The 18258-nt window shown below is 39.8% G+C and overlaps 1 protein-coding gene across 1 annotated transcript in view; it reads left to right on the top strand.

The window, feature by feature from the left end:
* Positions 1-18258, top strand: part of LOC126150433 (PDF receptor-like) — a 492332-nt gene that overhangs the window by 154019 nt on the left and 320055 nt on the right. The window lies entirely within an intron of this gene.

Here is an 18258-nt window from a genome sequence, read left to right as displayed (position 1 = left end):
CTTTCCTCTCCGATTCTGCGTAGAACCTCCTCATTCCTTACCTTATCAGTCCACCTAATTTTCCACATTCGTCTATAGCACCACATCTCAAATGCTTCAATTCTCTTCTGTTCCGGTTTTCCTGCAGTCCATGTTTCACTACCATACAATGCTGTACTCCAGACGTACATCCTCAGAAATTTCTTCCTCAAATTAAGGCCGGTATTTGATATTAGTAGACTTCTCTTGGCCAGGAACGCTTTTTTGCCATAGCGGGTCTGCTTTTGATGTTCTCCCTGCTCCGTCTGTCACTGGTTATTTTACTGCCTAGGTAGCAGAATTCCTTAACTTCATTGACTTCGTGACCATCAATCCTGATGTTAAGTTTCTCGCTGTTCTCATTCTACTACTTCTCATTACCTTCGTCTTTCTCCGATTTACTCTCAAACCATACTGTGTACTCATTAGACTGTTCATTCCATTCAGCAGATCATTTAATTCTTCTTCACTTTCGCTCAGGATAGCAATGTCATCAGCGAATCGTATCATTGATATCCTTTCACCTTGTATTTTAATTCCACTCCTGAACCTTTCTTTTATTTCCATCATTGCTTCCTCGATGTACAGATTTAAGAGTAGGGACGAAAGGCTACAGCCTTTTCTTACACCCTCCTTAATACGAGCACTTCGTTCTTGATCGTCAACTCTTATTATTCCCTCTTGCTTGTTGTACATATTGTATATGACACGTCTCTCCCTATAACTTACCCCTACTTTTTTCAGAATCTCGAACAGCTTGCGCCATTTTATATTGTCGAACTCTTTTTCAAGGTCGACAGATCCTATGAAAGTATCTTGATTTTTCTTTAGCCTTGCTTCCATTATTAGCCGTAACGTCAGAATTACCTCTATCGTCCCTTTACTTTTCCTAAAGCCAAACTGATCGTCACTTAGCGCATTCTCAATTTTCTTTTCCATTCTTCTGTACATTATTCTTGTAAGCAGCTTCGATGCATGAGCTGTTAAGCTGATTATGCGATAATTCTCGCACTTGTCAGCTCTTGCCGTCTACGGAATTGTGTGGATAATGCTTTTCCGAAAGTCAGATGGTATATCGCCAGACTCATATATTCTACACACCAACGTGAATAGTCGTTTATTTGCCACTTCCCCCAATGATTTTAGAAATTCTGATGGAATGTTATCTATCCCTTCTGCCTTATTTGACCGCAAGTCCTCCAAAGCTCTTTTAAATTCCGATTCTAATACTGGATCCCCTATCTCTTCTAAATCGACTCCTGTTTCTTCTTCTATCACATCAGACAAATCTTCACCCTCATAGAGGCTTTCAATGTATTCTTTCCACCTATGTGCTCTCTCCTCTGCATTTAACAGTGGAATTCCCGTGGCACTCTTAATGATACCACCGTTGCTTTTAATGTCACCAAAGGTTGTTTTGACTTTCCTGTATGCTGAGTCTGTCCTTCCGACAATCATATCTTTTTCGATGTCTTCACATTTTTCCTGCAGCCATTTCGTCTTAGCTTCCCTGCACTTCCTATTTATTTCATTCCTCAGCGTCTTGTATTTCTGTATTCCTGATTTTCCGGGAACATGTTTGTACTTCCTCCTTCCATCAATCAACTGAAGTATTTCTTCTGTTACCCATGGTTTCTTCGCAGCTACCTTCTTTGTACATATGTTTTCCTTCCCAACTTCTGTAATGGCCCTTTTTAGCTATACAGCTATAAAAATAGATGTTGTACCTGGGTCTGAACTCGTCATATGAAATAACATTTAAATTTTTCCGTTTTATCTTAGCACAAATGCATACGTAAATTTATTCATTGGTATTGTTTCATAGTGTAAGTAGCGGCAACGTTTATGTACAGAGCAACCGTGTGAAACAATGCTTCACCCTCAAGCGTGCATGAAAATCGTAACACTCGGTGCTCAAGGACACCCAGTATAGGATAAACTCAACTGTTGCCTGAGTAAATACTCCAAAAAACCCATGGATGCCTTAGATTTTCGGTCGAAACCAGCCATCTCCACTAGTACATTTCATTTTTAAGAAAAACTCGATAAGACTACACTAAATGGATTGGTTTTTAGGCAATACATACAGATTGTGATCCTACGCGGAAGATCGACGAGTTACTAATTAAAACAGTTTCCATTTGGTGCTAAATATAATTATTATTTATTCAAAATAGATTTTCAGGATTTTTTGGGGGATGTATACAGGATACTGGATCGATTTCTGCGTACGTATTTAACAAAGTAGTGATAATGGATCATTGGCGATATTTTAATCACAAAATCCTATACTGCAAATAACATCAGGAAGCATGTGGCCGTTTAAAGGCTTTAGAGAAAACTTCATCACTTATAGAAACAAATCTATGAAAATATTACCACTGCATGAATCAGACTACTTTGGACAACATCATAAGTAACAGCTCAATGTAGTGGAACAAGAAGGTCCTTCAACCAAGGTGAGCTTTAATTTATTTTATCGGCGTTTGGTGTACATAAAATGCAGCTAGCAATATTCTACACATCACAACTAAACGAAAGTTATGTAACTACATACAAAGCACGTACTAGCTGAGAACAGACGATAATAACACGTTGTAAGGGGCCAAAATACGGTTGTTTTCAGTTATTGAGGAAATAAAGGTGAAGAACACTTTAAATAGCGAGATTTATTCTGAAAAGGTATTGTGATATTATCCAATGGTTATACGATATCTTCCAAAAGATAAACATCGAGCACTACGTAGAAACAATAATATAACCTGTCAGACTGTCTGTGGTATGGTACACAGGTTTTCTGACTTATGTCTACAGTGTTTATTTTTCTTCAAAAAGTCCATGAGCATTTTGTGCATTCCGTATTGTCGTTAAAGGCCTACAGCTATGTACAAGTGTACAACTTTGTAACCCGCATACGGAGATAACAGATTTCCGTTTTATAACAGCCGACTGTTATGTTGAGGAAGGAAGGCATAGCACAGCAATGAATGAGAACAGGGGACATAGTAAAATACTACAAGGGAAAATGAGGTGGCGGCAGCTGATGCATCTATGAAGTAAAATTGAGAGCAATAGCAGCCCTAGGTCTGATGCTATCGTAGCTCGACGCATGTGAGCAGTCCATAGTGGCTTGCTTTTTATGTATTCTGTTTTGCAAATTTTGTGACTGAAGCTTTATCGCTTGATTTCGAGTTTAATACGTGACATGGGAATCTGAGAGTTTTATTTCTGACGGAGGCACTTATAAAAGTGCAGAAATTTGAGAGTTTTCTTTCTGAGGAAGGTACTCATAGTAGTGCCGAAAACTCCTTTTTTGCGACCGAGGGCTGCTATTTCTGTTAAATTTACTTTGTAAGCGGTCGCTGACCACTCAGTCATGTTCCTAAGCATCTATGGAGGTTTATTACTGGTTGACTGGGAAGTGTGGGCTCACAAGTCTACAGCGAGGCTGTGGCGTGTCGGTTCCTGGTACACCCATCAATGCACGTCAGCACTGTGAACATTAAATACTTACGTTAGGTGCAAATCCCTGTTTTCGTTTGTAGTGTTTTCAGTAAACCATTGGTGTGCTGTGTACATTGTAGTTTGAAATATTATAAAAACTACGTTCTTTCATTTTTCATTTGTAAACAAATATTCAAATGCTAACTGTAGGCGAGTAAATATACGGGAACCCTTTGGTGTAACTCTTTTATTATTTTCAGTTTTGACCAACCAACCATTGACCATCGCAATACCAAGAGGGGGTGGGAAGGGGGAGGAGGTACATTGTGCCGAAGTTTTGAAAATTTTGCAAGCTATTCATTTACCTTATATTTTAAAACTTCGAAAAAATATTTATTGTCTTTCATGAAATTTTCTACCAAGTTTCATAAGTACTCTAAATTATTCAGTCAGTCTTAACCGAAAAATTTAATTCTTAGTAGAAGATGTCACTTTCCCCATTGAATGTCATATTCAGTATTTTCAAGTTTAGGAACTTACTTTACGTCATTATGTCTTTCAATAGTGTTTTGTGGGTATAAGTCAACAAGAGCTAACGAAATTTGCATTGTCAATTTTTTTAGACCGGTTCTAAAGTAACGATCTCTTGACAGTACTTGTAATTGAAAGAGCGTTGACATTGCTTAGAGTCTGCTAATAGATATTTTCATGTTCACGACGTTACTAAAACATCTGTAGGTCTTTAAAAAGTGTATTGTTAATATAAGTCAATAATTTTATATATTTTTCGAATTTTTTTAGGTTGAGCGTACTGTACCCACCACCCCATTTCGAACACGCGTTATGGAAAATGCCTTTGGTACAGCTGGTGTTAAGTCATGTACTATCTGCTCGAAGCATTTCGAGTGACAGAGCTACACTTATAGAAGTAAATTAATGATAAGTAACAAATTCCGGTGCAACATAAAATAGACCCAACATAACATACCAATTTGACACTCTCAGTTTAATATTCTCCGTTAAGTGTGAGTAGTTGTAGCTTAGGAGACACTTGATGAAGTCGGTTGAGCGATCCCATTCCTCATCAGTTTACAAAAGTGCGTGTCTTTACGTGCTGTGTAGTTCCTCTTGCGAAAATAATATGGATCGTGTCTTCAGGCGAATTGCAATTGGCTAACTTTCATATCTAATTTTAAAGGAGGGTGACGATGACTGCCACACATCTCCCACTTCGAGAACACTAATCCCGACTTCCACTTTGTCGCAGGTAAAGTGCCCCTATGTTCGCATCATATATGACCCCTTTGTTTGTTCATCACAATGTGATGTCTTTATTCGTTTGTCACGAGAAATCTCTTCAGACAAACAAGTCATTCTAGGCAGGCGACATTTTAATTAATTCCAATACCTGTTGAAGGACAAACGTTAACAGAAATAAAACAGAAAAAATACAGTAGGAAACAGAAAACAGTCCCTTAAGAAATATTACATCCTTAAGGGGCTCCGGAAAGGCTCAAAATCATGAAAAGTTCAATTTTTACTTTTTTGCGTTTTCTGAATCTGCAGACTATTACCTTTTAATAGATATATAATTTATTCAATTCCGAAGACTACAACTATTTTTAAATATTTTTTGAAATGTGTTCTACGTGGGCGTGACCCACTGTGGCGCTGTTAAACTGCTGTCAAATGGTGTTATTATTAACGTCCGTGTTCATCAGGTACATTTTAGTGATGTGAGATAAAGTATGTGTTGTGGCTAACCTATTTTCAGAGACTTAGCAGCACCTGAACTGTTGAAAAAGTGTATTCACGGAAAAACTCAAAACCCCAATGAAAGTGTAAATAGTGTTATATGGTCGAGAATCCCCAAGACTGTATTTGTTGGAATAGAAACACTTCACTTTGGTGTGTATGATGCTGTTGCGACTTTCAATGATGGCAACATTGTAAGGTGCAAGGTATTTAGAAATATGGGAATGAAGATAGGCTGCTTGCTTTAGACAAGGAACGCCTTCGGGGTGCAGACAGGGCTGTAAAGAGTCTAGAAATACAAGCAAGAGTAAAGAGGAGGAGGAACAAGAGGAAGCTGGAGGAGGAGTTTGCAAAGATAATCCATCCTATGGACCTGGAATGCACTAAAAAGTTAATCCAATCTTTGTCGCTCGATTCCCAAAACTTTTATTTTCTCATACTAATTACATGTTTTCTAAGGATCTTCCAAACATATTTGTTTCAAACTTTCAGTAAATGTTACACAGTACCTTCTGCATAATTTAACACAGCCTTTTCCAAAAAACTGTATATTTTTGAATATATAAATAAAAAATTGCAAAAAATGTTGTGAATTTTCATTACAATTGAAAAAAATCATATTTAATAACTGAACTAAAATTTTGTAAAATCCCTGTGTTAAGTTGTATCCCATATTCCAATAAATAATCTGTAAAAAGTTCAACTTCCTACCTCAAATACTTTGTGAGGAAAGATGTAATTTGTAAGCGTTATTTTAGCATTGCAAGTATAGGGCGTTCCGGAGCCCCTTAAAGATAAAAATAAAGAGTAATAACAGACGTGTTTCTGTGGAGGGCTGTTGTAAGCAATAATAACTAAAAAAATCTTTGTAGCATGTTGCACTCTTCAAATGTATTAAAGTGGCTGTAATTTAGTTTGTATGATATGGATCTACAGTTACATTTGGTCTACATAGAGTGAGTGAAAAATAATTCTTGGTTCCATGTAGATGTTTAATTATGTCATTCAAATCATTCTCTGATGGGACTTATGGACCCACACAGAAGATATCCTCAATGTCGTACAACGAATGTGAAAAGATAAAGTTGTATGCAGCGTGATTCATAAATAATTTTACAAAACTTGGGGACAGGTTCCATACACCAAATCAATAAAAAAAGTTGATACGAACGTATGTCCGAAAATACTTCGTTTTCGAACTGGTAATTAAAGTTGACATTAAATGGCTTTCCAGGTACAACACAACTACAACTATCTATGGATCCATTTGACTTATTGTATCCGAAATGGCGTTGTGTGGCCGGGGAGGCTTGTTAGCATTGGTCATTCATCTACCTTCAACGTATACATTATGTACATGTACAGCAGGTACTTCGTTAAAATAAAGCGCTCAATTCAATCGTGGCAGGATATTCATTTTCCGAGTAAAGAGACATGATTTTTACGTACAGGCAATCTCAATTATCTTGCTACACTGCAGACCACATATCAACATCAATGTCAGGCTTGCATTGTAGGTGACTGTCTGGGAGGATCAAAAGTATTCCCAGCACGTCCCACAAGAGCTGTCTGCAAAGACATAATTCAAAACATACTCCAGACCTACCAGAAAATGTTCCCTTTACGAACGAGTACAGCCGTGTCGTTTTTCCATATAAAGCTTCAGAATATTTCAGCCTATGTTGGAGATGCACTGGCTGGTATCTACCATGACAGATGCCTGGGAAGAGGGGGACCAGTTCCATAGCCTGCACGTTCCACCGACCTCAGTCCTTTGGATTGCTATCTCTGACAATTGGTCTATGCAGCAGAACCACCCGGATGCGGAAACACTTTATCGCCTTGTATGGAAACCTGCGAAACCATTCCAAAACGTTAGGAAATACCTGAAAGGGCGCAAAAGTCCATGATTCGACCAGTGGATGCATGATGAAATGCAAGAGGTGGACATCCAGAGCATGTATGATGAGTCTTCATCAATAACTTGAAAACGAACTATATTCGCTCATATGCTTGTATGAGTGTAAGGAATCTGTCGCCAAAGTTTGTAAATGTATTGTAGAAGTACCTTGAACAATTACAAGCAAAGATTTTGAAGAATAAGCAAAAAGTTTTTAATTTTTTGAAATTTTTGTATCCAAGTTCTAAAATTAACGACGAAATATATATACTTTACTGATTCAAAATTGTCTTACAGTCTATGTTGCATTTCCTGTAGACTACAAAGTAGAGCTTCAACAGCTAGTCATGAGAAATGTCACGAGGGGCAACGATTAATGATAAGTATCGACGTCAGTAACGGCATTTGTGTGGTTTGTGTATGTCTCAATCTTTCAGAACCTTTCTGAACGATTTTGCCCTTTAGACTATTCATAGACGTTTTATACTTATTTGAGTCGGAGTCAATATATACCACGAAAATGAAAAAAATAGTGTTCATTCGAAGCAGTTAAGTATGAAACTGTAATAACTATTAGTCGCCTACGGTATACAACAGATCGTTCAGATGCCAACATTCAAATGCAGTTAAAGCAGAAGAGTCAGTAAGTAACTTTCAGACTGCTACAGCATAAATGGCCGTGGTGGTTGAAGGGAATGTTAAGGGAGGTACATTATTAGAGAAAAAAGCGATGTAACAAGAAGACATGGTCGGATGCCAAAGTAACTTGGGACACGTAAACACCATCGGCTGGTATGTGGGTGATTATAGTTACAGTTCTCTATGACAGATAGAACGACTCCGAGGGTATAGTCTTTTCGCGTTCAATGCTTTTACCAGTAGTGGTACGTATGTAAGAGGCCTGAACACTGCCAGATGCTGAGTGATTACTGTGAAGGATACGGAGGAACTGCATACTCGTGTGAGACAGCTTAATCAGGACCTGACAGAGTTTGAAACGAGCCTCATTGTTGGTGTCTATTGGTCCGGCGGGTCGAATCGTACAATTTCCAATTTTAAGGACACTGGTATGTGACTGGGAACATGAGGAGGGCTATGCTCGTCGTCAAGGATCAATTACATCACATGTGGGCCGACTTGCTTCTGTAGAAGATACAACGACTTTGCCCCCTTGCCACGGGTCTGAAAGCAGTATGCAGGCCAGAGTGTGCGTGGTGTCGAACTGATAAGGGACTCGTATTGCTAGTTTCTTTGTATCATAAATTACTACTCGAATTTGTAATCACTGCAATAACGTAAAATACCCTTTCGATTCGAGAAGTTTCATTTTTCTGGGTCCTTCACGCCTTTTGTCGACAGGTTATTTGTACTTAGTATGTGTGATAAGAAACAGAACTCTGATTATTTACGTAAGTGAGATCATTCGTCCCTTGAGCTGAATATGTGAGGATCAGGGACCAAATTCAAGAGCACAGTGCAACAAGCATTACGCACATATGTTTCGATCCACATTGCCTGAATACCAGTGTTTGAAGTTTGATACAGAAGCAAAGAAAGCTTCATCACAATTGACAGCAATAGCACTGCATGAATAGGTATACGTTTTTAATAGGAATATGGAGAGAAATGTGGAATGTTTTGTATCTACATCCCCATTTACGTCTACGCATATACTCCGCGACCCTCCATGTTGCGCACGGTGAAATGAGCTTTGTACAAATATTAGCTCTTCTCTGGCGTATTGTACTCGCATATCGAGCGACAGAACAATGGTTGTCTACAAATGTACATACGCACACTAATCGCTCTAATCTTATTCTCGCGATGTACCCAAGATATAATTCGATGGTGACAGCAGAATGGGAGTGGGCACAGTCTTCCTCGAATATGATACCTTAACGTTTTACCAGATACGGTTTTGCAAGAACTACTTCTTCCAGTTCCCACTTATGTTCCTCGAGAATTTCTTACACTATACTATGGATTACAGTGTCCTTTTAGAATTTTAGCTAATCTGTGACTTACTTCAATTTCTTCTGTGATGCCTACTTGGTAAATTCATCGCAGTAAGCTTAAACTAATGCTGATTTCAATCTTCAGCTGTAGTTTGAGGACTGCCATAGGCCGTACTCAAAAATCATGTCAGAGAGTTCACGATATGAATATCAAATGGTTCAAATGGCTCTGAGCACTATGGGACTTAACATCTATGGTCATCAGTCCCCTAGAACTTAGAACTACTTAAACCTAACTAACCTAAGGACAGCTCACAACACCCAGCCATCACGAGGCAGAGAAAATCCCTGACCCCGCCGGGAATCGAACCCGGGAACCCGGGCGTGGGAAACGAGAACGCTACCGCACGACCACGAGATGCGGGCGATATGAATATCCAGCCTCCATTAAACTGAACACTTCCAATTAATGCATTACCTGTAGTAGATGTACACAACCGACACTTTGAAGCCAGAGAAGCTGCGACTGTAAACAAGTCTCCCTGGCGATAAATACCACCTAGAATATAGTGAATGAAACGGGTGCATAGATAAACGGCGTGGGTAAGTTCTACCCACATGTCGAAAAGTTTCTTCCGATTGCTTTGCAGTCCGAAGCTCGTGGTCGTGCGGTAGCGTTCTAGCTTCCCACGCCCGGGTTCTCGGGTTCGATTCCCGGCGGGGTCAAGGATTTTCTCTGCCTCGTGATGACTGGGTGTTGTGTGATTTCTTTAGGTTAGTTAGGTTTAAGTAGTTCTAAGTTCTAGGGGACTTATGACCATAGATGTTAAGTCCCGTAGTGCTCAGAGCCTTCGAGCCCCCCGATTGCTTTGGAGAAGTTTTGCCGGGAAATCGTTACGCATCCTCCACACAGTCCCAATCTCTCTCCATGCGACTTCCACATTTTTGAAGGCTTGGAGGATACTGTTGCTGGCTGTCGATTTCCTTCGGACGAAGAGGTGCACGCCTGCGTACTATCATGGCTCCAAAGGGTACTGCAAATATTTTTCCATTAGCGCACTGTCCGTCTCGTCCCACAGTGAGATAAATTCATTAACTCTTATGGTAATTACTTTTGAAACAATAAACAATTTACTTGCTTATTTTTCCAACCGTCCCGATTTCATCGATTTCATTTGACAGACCGAAAAGGGAAATGATCCTTTACTTTCAAGAAATATAATAAATATCAATAATTTAATGACTGTTGATTCGAAAATGCATTCGCACGGCTTTAATGTTTTCAGATACAGAAATTCCTAGTACATAGAATAACACAAAATTTACACTTTCCAGACTAAAATACTAAAGTGAAATATTCTGCTAGTTCTATAAGCAGGCAGTAATAACAGTTACCCGCTAATTCACGTCAGCCATTAGATGCCACAGAAAACCAACTTTAACATGTTTCTTTAAACTGAACAATGTTTTGGCATACAGTTTCAATACCTGTTTCTTTGACAGCGACGAAGTAGCACTTCTTGACTGAACGAAGACAATGAGCTGCTGTTTCAGTATGTGCATTTCACCAACAGATTTAAAATTTATTTACTTAGAACAGTTATTAAATGAATCGGGTACTTACCACACCAGTCAAACTTCCCTTTTCTAATGGCACGTCTGCTAGCCGAGCCGCCATCCCACAACTGCTGCCTGTACCTCACTTCGGCGGTTCATCTTGTTTGTTCATGCATTGAAACAGGGTGCAAGACTGCTCCCAAGATTCTTGGCACACTGCTGTGGCAATAAGCACTCTGGATCTCACACACATTGGGACAGACGCTGACGCACGTTACAACAGTCTTCACCACCCGTAAACAGAAGCCGTGAAGGAGATCGTTCCAACGTCAGTTTTACATGCTACGCTGTTCTGTTCGCGACACTGCCGGGGCCTCACTCCCTTCGCTCCTAACAAGCAGCTTGTTTTCCCGCCGCCGAGGGCACACTATCCACCAGAGACAACATACACGATTTCCATGCCGTTGCTAGGCAAATACTACAGCCAGCATCGTAGAGCCAACTTCCGGAAACAGTATCACAATCGGCACACTGCTTGTGTCCACTTTCTTCCAGCCTTTGACTTTTTTTCTTTCTTGAAAGCCCAACTTTTCTACTGCACCTTTTTCTTGTAGGATCCGTGATGACTCCCAGACATTCGATATCTTTTCCTAATTCTCTCAGACTCATGATTTTGAATTTCTGGTTCTTCAGTAAGTCAACGCTTTGATCAGTTATCCTGTCATTATTCAAGCTGAGTCATTGTCCTTTGAATTTTAATTTCCTTTTTCTCACTAAATCTGTTGGCTATTCAACTTGCAGGCCTAGTTATGTGTCGGACCCTACTCAGTGTTCTGATTCGCTTCTCCATTTGGTACTTCGTATTTTCCTTAGTATTATTCTTCCAATTTTTTCCTGGTAGTGAAAGTCTCCCTTCGTAGTGAGTTGAAGAAACCCCACTGAATAGTGTTTTTATGCTCTGATTTTTTTGTATAATCACTGATGGAAAAGAGTTTAACGTCCGCTAGAACAACGACATTTTATTCACAACTGACGTGTCAGGTAGCTCATCATTGTTGGAGTGTATAAGAACAAATTCGGAACAAATGAAACACACATGTGACAGTAAAGGGTGCGCAAATAATTGCATCAGTATACAGTGCGTACTCCTGCCAGAAGCAACACAGGCGTGTGTTCTCGCATGCAAACGATCATAATGGTTCTGAGTGGCAACCAACAATAACTTCTCAAACGATCATAAAGGTGGCGAGTGGCATCCGATAATACAATGTCCCAAGCATCCTGTACATCTTGCTACAATTCCGCCACGGTTCTTATAGGTCCTCGGGAAGGAGTGTTTCGGCTTCATCATGTCCCGTACGTTGAGGGAGATGAGCTGATCCTGCAGGCCGCTTTGGTGTACACCAGGAAGAGCACGCTGTGTCGCTTCGTGGACGTACATTGCCCAGCTAGAAAAGCATATCACCGTCTTGCCTGTTAAATGGCAGTCGTAAGGGGATAACAGCCTGCGCAGTGCTGCCAGCACAGTTTACTTCACCCTGCAGAAACACCAAATGGGAGCACGAGTTGAGGCTCAAGCCACCACCCCCTCACTCTGTGAATCCTGTGATGAGACCAGTCTGTCGTGGGCGAATGCTGTCCGGAATAGACAGTTCACCAGGTCTGTGCCATACACATGCACGTCCATCACCCGTAAGAAGACAGAACCTACTCTCATCGCTGAAGACAACAAGAGCTCCATTTCACTCTCTAGTAAACTCTTTCACTGTCAGAGTAGCCATGCTTGGCGATGTCGTGCTGCCAGTGGTAGCCTGGCCAGAGGCACATATGATGTTAGTACTTCTGTCGACGGTTCCAAATGATGCCTGGTAACAGCAGGTGCAACATGACCCGGATTTCGTCCCTGGATGACGTGTCGATCTTCATGTGCGCCTGTATGATGCGAACCTCCAGAACCCGGTCTAAAGGTGTGGATATCTCCCAGAGGCCACTCTTGTAGCCGGCCGGAGTGGCCGTGCGGTTCTAGGCGCTCCAGTCTGGAACCGAGCGACCGCTTCGGTCGCAGGTTCGAATCCTGCCTCGGGCATGGATGTGTGTGATGACCTTAGGTTAGTTAGGTTTAATTAGTTCTACGTTCTAGGCGACTGATGACCTCAGAAGTTACGTCACATAGTGCTCAGAGCCATTTGAAGCTATCTTGTAAGCAGCCACACACCACCGACACATTTTCTGCATCGTGTGCAGCAATCCGTTGACACGTCCACACAGCTTTTCGTGTGCGGCATCTTTTTTCCCTGGAAAGAATGGTGCAAACACTGTTTACTAGTAAAGCGCAGTTACTGCCTACAGACCGAAAACACAGGCTGCAAGGGTTACCCGGATGGGCCAATTGAGCGCCATCTGATAGCCGATGACCACAACAAACGAATCACCAACACAATAACACCACAGGACACACATATTATACCAGGTACCACTGAACACGGTCTCTAGGATGCTGGATATTTTTCCGACAGCGTATATTTCTTATTATCTGAAAGATCCCCTCCGTTTTATGTATTCTGGTCTCTACTATTGTCTTCTGCTTTGTATTGTTGTAGGCATTAAATTGTGTTTATCCACATCCTAAGAGAGTTGGCCTTCATTGCACGAAGTAGACTTAATCTGAGTCGTTCTGCATTTCCATACGGCGGTCCAACGACGACAACAACGTAAACAAAAGAGTCAATGAATGATATTGTGCTGCTGAACGTATGTGATAAACAGTTTACGAGTACTGAGAACGACAAAAACCCACTTCCACTTCCTTGTGACAAAAATCAAATGGCTCTGAGCACTATGGGACTCAACTGCTGAGGTCATTAGTCCCCTAGACCTTAGAACTAGTTAAACCTAACTAACCTAAGGACATCACACATATCCATGCCCGAGGCAGGATTCGAACCTGCGACCGTAGCGGTCTCGCGGTTCCAGACTGCAGCGCCAGAACCGCGCGGCCACTTCGGCCGGCCTCCTTGTGACAGCTCGATGTCACTTTTGTTCACCTGAACATTTGCCATGAAGTGCAGCGTACTATGTTCCATTAGTCAACAGTTCGTCTAGCCAGGCGCACATCTGTGAAAGTGCTCTGTATGATAGTTTCTCGCTTATTAACACATGGTGTTACTCGGTGTCGAAAGTCCCATGGGAAATTAAGGAAGATTTTCACCTGCATCTAAACTCCGTAAGATATGGTGCGTGTACAAAGCAAGCAGAGTTTCGTAGGACTCGTTATCCTTAATCCATGCTGGTGCATTGAGAGAAGTTCCATTTTTCATTCGGCATAGAACATGCTAAAACAATACTACAACAGACGTACGTAAGCTTTATTGATCCTTAATTCTCTGCCTCCTTCTTGTCACTATTTTCTCAATAAGTTTTTGTGTTACGTGGACATAAGGGCAGTGCTTGTATAAAGATAATCTTTCAATTTTACAAGCGTTTCTGAAGTCGATAGTGTGAAGGTGAAATCCCAAACTACAGCACAATAGCCTTAAACGAATTTTTAAAGAAGTATTTTGTTTCTCAGTATTGCCTCATTTGAACACTGTGAATGATCACTATTACACAATTTCAGTATTATGCCACGTGATTACGATCAGCTTATTTATTTCGATACCTGTGTGTTACGTATGGCGTGCAGTCTTGAGACTGTTCATATAATATCTATTGTCTTATATCACATACTCCACATGCCTCCGGTGATTTTGGAAACATACAATTTGTCGGAATTTGTAGTTATGTGAAAATTCAAACACTGGAGGACATTCAAACAAAAGTAACATATCATATTGCAGACATAAGTAAAATAATGAAGAAATTGAAGGAACAGAGATAGAAAACAGCCCATCTACTAGCTAATGTGTCTATAAATACATGAAATTGTGTTACGTGAGTTTACAATAAAATACCTCTAGGGACTTAGCCTCAAACAGCGACAGTTTCAAAATTATTTCAGTGTTACTTTCGAAATTTAATGCAAGTATTTCAAGAACTAGAAGATATGATCCTATTTTTATCTTCTACAGTTTATGTTACAGGAATAAATACGTTTTCAGCGTTTGTTGAAATAATCGTAGCCTACTCTAACTGTTTTTGTACGGTTTGTGTTCGCACGATGATATCGTTTTATATGGTACTGATTTTACTGTCGTATAGATATCTGACATAGTGTCACTACTATTTAAATTATGCTTACATTCACACTCTTTCCAACAATATACTCCTTCACACATACCGTCACAGTTCGTAATGTATAGGTTGAGTTGATGGGTGGCTTGAGATTGATGTCTCCACAGCTGCTCCAGTCTGGAAATTCGGAAGTAAAGTGAAGAACCTGCGTCGGTGGTAGAAGGACATGTTGTGAACTTGTGAACTGCAGCAAGTGACCAAGTACATTGTCGGTTGCGCTTATCCGACGCTAGGAGACGAGCTAAATGTGTCTGACTTCCTCTTGCTCTGCCCACTCACCATTAGCGTATCCGTTGCTTATGTGTCCGTTGTCAGGGAAGCGGGCAACCTTATGACTGAGGACTTTCTCAGTGACAGCAGCACACTCCAGCAAAAATCACTTTGATTAAGATCAACATACCTCTGCTGCAGTGTGTTCTTACATAGTATTACTATTAATGGTGGAAGCTACAATTACAACTGAGCTGGTGACAAAGCTATTTTGTCACAAGGTGGGAAAACATGTCCGTAGGTTCCTTCGAAACTTTCTGCTGCTGCCGATAACTTTAAAGAGCTGACTAACTCAAGGTACGATGTAAATAAGTTATACATGCAGACCATTCTGGGTAAGAGCAAAATTTTACGAAAAAATTCTTCAGCCACTGGAAAGCTAAAAAGTTATTTCTGTAGGTTATAGTTGTAATAGCAAAGAGAACTGCACAAATAAGTGTAACAATTGGAAATATAGCAAACATGTCTTGTGAATGAAGTCTGAAACATTTGTGAATGGTTTAATGAAAAAGACAAAGTTTTCCGCACTATAGCTTTTTTTCTAAATATCACACAGTAGCTCAGAATACTTTATTGAATGTATCATGACTTTTTCTCTCATACAACTGAAATTATACGTAAGTGTTTAACAGTTCTAAATTATTGCGTCAGTTAGAGAATTTCGTGTTAAATGTAAGTGCTGTGACCTATGTTAACAAGAATATTAGAAGGTTTGTTATATTACCCTGATTAACGCAGTTCACATTTGTCGTCCTTATTTTGTTTCAGTGAGGATGTGCCTACAATTATTTGGATTTTGAAAACATAAAAAAAATTGATCTTCATTGTTCCCTTATTGCAAGGATTCAAATGTTTGATAGTTGTTTCGGCTTTCTTTGCGATGATATTTCGGTAGTTTTGACACTGCTTGAAATTTCGGTAGTATAATAGCCTAAAAATCAGCGTTTTGTGAAGTTTGTTTCATGGCCACCATAATTCTTGTTAATTCTGCTATCATCATTATTGTTTCTGGAAACAATTAATTCTTAGTATTTGTCACAACGTTTCCGGTTGTGGAATCTACATTAGGGATTGCGGTTATCGCTGAAACAACCGGTCTCCGTTTGCACTGATTTTTTTTTAAAATCTGTAGTTTAATCTGACATTTTAAATCGCTCAAAACAACCCTTTCTTGAAATGACCTATTTTCGGTTTTTTTATTGCTGTTACTTCCAGTAGAAAACGTACATACTGAACAAAGTTGGAAAAGTTCTATGACTCCATTAGATTTTTACCTTATACATTTCAAGACCCATAGACTCAAAATATCAAAAAGAAAACTTTGTCTGTCCGTCATTCCTTGCTTTTCTGTAAAAGTAGTGAGAGGCTGCATAATACAAATAATGATCACTATTCCCCTATTGATTCAAATTTTTTTAAACTCTGCTGAAAAGTCATGTTGTAATCGAGGATCATATCACTATTGCGGCATTAAGAATAGTTTGTGCTGAATGGTGTAGATTGAGGTTACAGGAACCTGTTTTTCGTGTGAAGTTGTCTCCTTCCAAGGGCTACAAGCCAACAAATGCATACGATGCAGACACAGGCAGGAGATAAGCTCTTTCCTACTTTTATTATAAACTATGGGCGAATTAGTGAATGAATTGTTACGTTTTTAATTTATTACTGTTGCCATAATTTCCTTTCTCTTTTACGTAGTCAAATATACGTATTTACTTTGTAAAAACAATGCGAAAACAGCTGATTTTGCTGACAAAATGAAAATGCTTATTCGAAAAATGAAATGAACAATTTAGATAGTAGGCAAAATACAACACTTAGCAATAACAACTACCTGGCAGTAGTTAAAGTTTCAATTAGTCCATTGCCCAATATTAATTGTCCAGTATGTTCATAAATAATCTTCCTATAATTAGATGGTATTTAAATTGGGTCCATTCATCAGAAATAATATAACTCATAGGCTGACCTTTCAGACGCCGGAAAACTTCCTACCAAAGATAAATGTTTTTTAAGCTACAAACAACATGCTTGACATATAACTTTTACTCTGCTCCCAAGAAACGAAACATCACTGATTGCCTACGGAAATTAATGGATGCCAAAAGCAAAACCTCTATTTAGTTTGGAAATAGTCAACTAGGGTTCACTAGTCCATTCTTGACTATTACCTGATCAAGTGATGACCAAAAGAGGTTTTGTAGTTTATATGGCTTACTCTCTTTGAAGTAAAGGTCAAAGTATACCGATTTCGTTCAAATAGTTATTTAACTCTTGGGTCAAATATATAACGACTTTGCTGGGAATGATCAAGTTCATGTACACTTTTTTCAACAGTATATCTGACAGTGTAGAACCGCACAGCCGAGAGTTCTGTAATACTATCGTACTCCTGTCTTGAAGGCCGCTTAGAAGCTTATGAGGAAGATCTTTTGGCTGCACGATGTGAAAACTTATATATCCAAGTGTATTTTCGACAAGACTTACTATAATCGACCCGTTTCCAGAAATCTCCTTTGTAACCTCGTGGAAGGGCATTAACATACCCACCGTTTCTGGCAATAATTCCATGCAGTTCAGTACATCCAGACTAGGGACAGTGTCATTCTGCAATACAACCGGTATTCGGCGAAGACAGCGAGAAACTATTCTGTAAACCAGCTGGGGGAAAGAGTAATATGCGCGGAAAAACGGGCTAAACTTCATACGTAAAAACTTAGAGATAAGTGTTACCATGTGTTTCTGGGTACGGAACTATCAAAATAGACGTTGTCCTCATCTTAAATAACGTAAAGTGATATTTAGGAGTGAGACCAATTTGATAGTTCCTTTACCCAGCAACAGATGGCAACACTCATCTCTATGCTTTTACATCTGGGGGTTTGCCCGTTTTTTTCGTGCATATCTTCTATTGTACTCCGATCGGATACACGTATCGTCGAATAGCCTGCGCCACACAATAACAGGTACCTTATTGGCTGAGCGACGCTGTATTGATTCTCATGTCACGTGTTAGCAGCTCGGTTCTAACTGTCGGATTTCTTATTGAAATATTATTCATCGCTTTTGCCAGTTCTAATTAAAATAGCATTCATCGCTTTTGCCAGTTTCTATACAGTGCCTAACCCA

The sequence above is a fragment of the Schistocerca cancellata genome, chromosome 2 (assembly GCF_023864275.1).
Source record: "Schistocerca cancellata isolate TAMUIC-IGC-003103 chromosome 2, iqSchCanc2.1, whole genome shotgun sequence".
NCBI lineage: Eukaryota > Metazoa > Arthropoda > Insecta > Orthoptera > Acrididae > Schistocerca > Schistocerca cancellata.
Note: the sequence above shows the minus strand (reverse complement) of the source record. Positions and strands in the feature narration are given on the sequence as shown.